Source organism: Mus musculus, chromosome 14 (genome assembly GCF_000001635.26).
Source record: "Mus musculus strain C57BL/6J chromosome 14, GRCm38.p6 C57BL/6J".
Classification (NCBI taxonomy): domain Eukaryota; kingdom Metazoa; phylum Chordata; class Mammalia; order Rodentia; family Muridae; genus Mus; species Mus musculus.
This window is the reverse complement of record NC_000080.6, coordinates 101,699,227-101,703,999: the sequence shown is the minus strand read 5'-3', so window position 1 is coordinate 101,703,999 and position 4,773 is coordinate 101,699,227. Positions and strand designations below refer to the sequence as shown.

Here is a 4,773-nt window from a genome sequence, read left to right as displayed (position 1 = left end):
TCAAATTCCAGCAACCACATGGTGGCTCACAACCATCCGTAATGTAATCTGATGCCCTCTTCTGGAGTGTCTGAAAACAGCTACAGTGTACTTACATATAATAAAGAAATAAATCTAAAAAAAAAAAAAAAAGCCCTGTAAACCAGCTCTCAAGATATCTTACAGTGAGTACACACTTTTCAAGTGGTTTCTTTGGCATCAGCAAAGGATTTAATTAACAGAATTTATACCCACGTCACCGGCCTTTTTTATGTGACAACAAGGACATGCGAACATCCTTATTTTATCTGTGGACTAGTTATGGGTCCCATCCCAGCCCCACCCAACATAACCTATAGGACATCCACAGCCCAAAATGACACAGTATGTCATATCATCTATCTACACTCTCCTGAACACTTCAAGCAATCTCCAGATCACTAGGAATACGACATATTGCTGTTAGATTGGCTTAAGGGAAATGACAAAGATCTGTGTAAAGATGTTAATGTTTCTAAATGTTTTCCGTCTACAGTTCATTGGTCTGAGGACACCTTTGATACTTACATATAGAGGACTGGTTGTACAGGATATGTACATACATATGTATGTATGTATGAGAAAACATGAGTGTGTGTGTGTGTGTGTGTGTGTGTGTGTACACAGATCTATGCAAGAATTATCTAAAATAGATTCAAGAGGGTGGTGAAAGCTGGCAGTCTCTTGGTGCCCACAGGTTGCAGAAGTTCAAAGTTCCAGTCTTCCTACAGGAATGAGCTTCTTCAATCTTTCCCTAGACTTTTACAGCTTTACTGGACCTTGCAGCCACAGAGATAATTTTTTTTTTTTTTTGGAGAGATGATTCAACATGATGACAACGATGATGGCGAAGAAGAGGAAGGCAGAGACCCATGGGGTCAAGAGAGCTATAGGTTTGATGGTTCTTGGCCTCTGGAGGAATTCGGTTTCAGCTTCAGCTCCGGAGGAGACATGTGATTTCCTGGCAACTTTGGCTCTGATGTTCTAATACAAGATTTCACTAGTATTTTCATCGAGATGGGGGCCTGGACCTTGCCTTCCCACTTTCCTGAACTTCCAAGTCTTGAGACAGCCAGTGACACCTAAAGAGAAACTGTAGGAAGGGCAGACACTATAGGACTCAATGCTTAAGTACCCAGATAGTCACCAACCCAGGATCTTTGAGGGATACTTGGAGAGTCATGCAAGACCCAAATCTCCCAAACTAGCTCCAGATTGGGAGTCCCAGGGACCTTTTCATTGGATAGCATATGGCCTGTGACTCCCCATTCTAAAGTCTGAGAAGACAATGATCTTGGCTCCAAGGTTTCCCAGGAAGGGCTCCTGTCTACTTCTTCAACCTGAGCCTAATCATACTTCAAGAGCATCTTTGTGACTAAGATTACTAAGCCACATGTGACAGTGGAGGGGCACTGTACTGTGGTGGACAGTGAGGGCCAGAGAGAAAACACAGTGACCCATCAAGAAGCACATGATAGTTCCAGAAGTGATCCAGACTCTCAAAGATCTTTAGCTTTGGATAATCTCTTTTCTACCATGGCTTTGTTCCTAAGGTGGTGGTTTCAGTCCTGGTAGCTTCGTTAACTTTTAGAAGCCCCCAGATCCTTTCTACTCCCTTCCCCTTGCCCATTGCCAACAAGCTTAGCTTTTTCTATCATCCTAGGGTATTAAGTGTGTGAAACACTTAATTGAGCTTATGGCAATCTGTCATTCATCCAAACTGACCAATAAAGCCTTTATTTATGCTAAAAAGAACCTTACCTAAAATATATTTCTAGAGTAAAGTTTCTGTAGGTCCTAGAAATATGTTTCTCTTTAATTTTTACAGACACTGGTAGAGGAACAGACAGCTTGTAGATGTTTATTTTGGAGGCTATAGAAGCCGACATGCATTAAAAGATAGACATATCTTTTTTTTTAAAGACTGATTTTATTTTATGTATATAGTATACTGTAGCTGTACAGATGGTTGTGAGCCTTCATGTGGTTGTTGGAAACTGAATTTTTAGGACCTCTGCTCACTCCAGTAAACCATGCTCAATCCAGTCAACTCGCTCGCTCAGTCCCTGTTTGCTCTAGCCCAAACATTTACTACTATACTTAAGTACACTGTAGCTGTCTTCAGACTCACCAGAAGAGGGTGTCAGATCTGGTGGTTGTGAGCCACCATGTGGTTACCGGGATTTGAATTCAGGACCTTTGGAAGAGCAGTCAGTGCTCTTACCCACTGAGACATTTTGCCAGCTCCTGATAGAAATATCTTGAAAATTCCCTATTGTCAGTAAATAAGTGAACTGCATATTACACATGGTCAGTGATAAGACTTACCTAATAATCACTATATACAAATCTAAATGAAATAAAAATGAATTTATTTAAATATTATAAATAATTAGATTTTTTGAAGATATTATTAAAGTGTGATTAGCCACAGAATATGTCAAACTTCTGTTTTAGTCACAAACATGAAAAGTATAATAGATTAGCCATAAAAGTATAATAGATTTAGTCTTCACTAAAGCACTTCTGTGTATTTCAAATAATTTTTACTTGCAGTGTTAGGAGTTCAAAGCAAACAATCACCATTGATGAAAGATGCATAGTCAATTCCCAAAGTCCTTCATGCAAATACATTCAGTCCCTATGTCAATACTTATAAAAGTGTAACTAAGGCAGAACATAGTCCCAGGGACTGGAGTATTGCTGTGATAGGCCTAACCATGATATTGTTTGGAGGAATGTGGATTTTGGGACTTTGGATTTGGAAAGCCATAGAATGCTTTAAGTGGGACTTAATGGGCCACTCTAGTAGGAATATGGAAGACATTGGCACTGAGGATGATGTGAACTGTGGAGATTCTTCTTATGATGTTTTGGTAAAGAATGTTGCTGCTTTTTGCCCTTGTTCACAGCATCTGCCTGAGGCTAAGGTAAAGAGATTTGTATTCACTACATCGACAAAGGAAGTTACAAAAAATCCCAGCATAGACGGTGTCCTCTGGTTTACTCTCATGAAGAGTGCTTTGATCAGTTTAGCAAGCTTAGGAAAAAAAAAAAAAAACGACAAAAGTGTATGGTTTTAATAAAGGGACACCAGGAAGTGAAATGGAGCTAAATCCTGTGTTCAAGGATCTTAAATAGAATTAAGGGAGTGGTGACCTTGGGGCAAGATCCCACCAGCTAATTTTATTGTTTATGTGTTTGCAGTTGAACAAGGGATAATTATATCTAACCACTATTATGATCTAGTTATTGTTTTCATTTGAACTTTTAATCTGAAATGAATTACGATTAAGAAATGGAGGACACTGGGGCTGTTGAGATGGCTCAGCGGTTAAGAGCACTGACTGCTCTTCCAAAAGTTCTGAGTTCAAATCCCAACAACCACACGGTGGCTCACAACCATCCATAATGAGATCTGACGTCCTCTTCTGGTGTGTCTGAAGACAACTTTACATATAATAAATAAAGAAATCTTTAAAAAAAAAAGAGAGAAAGAAATGGAGGGCACACCTGTGATCCAGATCTTGAGGCTGGAAGACACAGGCTTTTGATATAGATCTTGACATGGGATGACACACACTTTTTTTTTTTTTTTTAAGATTTGTTTATGTTATGTATATGAGTACATTGTAACTGTACAGATGGTTGTGAGCCTTCATATGGTTGTTGGGAATTGAATTTAGGACCTCTGCTTCGCTCTGGTTGGCCCTGCTCAGCCCCAAAGATTTATTTATTATTATAAATAAGTACACTGTAGCTGTCTTCAGACACACCAGAAGAGGGCGTCAGATCTCATTAAGGGTAGTTGTGAGCCACCATGTGGTTGCTGGGATTTGAACTCAGAACCTTCAGAAGAGCAGTCAGTGCTCTTACCCCCTGAGCCATCTCGCCAGCCTGACACACACTTTTGATCTTGAGGCAAAGTGGCCATGAAAAGTGTATGCCCATGTATGGTGGTATATGCCTTTAGTACCAGGAGGCAGAGGCAAGAAGATCCTATAAATTCAAGGCCAGCCTGATATAGAGCAAGCTCCAGATAAAGAAATGCTTAGGCCCAGGCGTGGTGGTGCACACCTTTAATCCCAGAAGTCAGAGACAGAGGCATGAAGGTCTCTGAGTTCAAGGTCAGCTTGGTCTATAGAGCAATTCCAGAACAGCCAAGCTTGGGCAGTGAAGGTAACCACTGGAAAACAGAAAGCTGGTGATAATGTAATATAACAAGGGGAACATGTTCCAGCCTTAGCAAGCAGGAGAACATGGCAGTTTCAGTCATATGGCTCTGGCTTTAGAGTCAAGAACAGACTGGGGTAATTGATGCTTGTTAGCTGGAGCTAAGGGATTAGTGGTAATTAAGAATAGATCAGCACCACTGAAGTAAAATCTTCTGGGAATTGTTTTCTGAGAGCACAAGAAAAGCTGTGTTCCAGAGATAGAAGCTGGACTTCGTAATGTTGTACGAATCACCCAGGTGGTACTGGGTTTGAAGGTATGAAGGGGTCATGAAGAACAGCTGAGGCTTAGCACTGTGAGAGGCCAGGAAAAGCCATTGGTGAAGGTGTAGCCCATAGTTGATGGCCCAGGGTCATGCAAAGAAGCTCAGGCTTCACATCATGAAGCGATCCTATGAGAGGCCATTGGTGAAGCCTAGTTATAGCAGAAGACCCCAGTGTATTGGAGATGCCAGTACCATGGGATGACCACCAAGAAGAGCAGCAGTGGAGTAAATCAACCAGAGCCTAGAGTGCTACAGAA

The 4,773-nt window shown here is 41.0% G+C and overlaps 1 pseudogene; it reads left to right on the top strand.

Annotated features, from left to right (window-relative positions):
* Positions 669-1,768, top strand: Gm18075 (predicted gene, 18075; annotated as a pseudogene).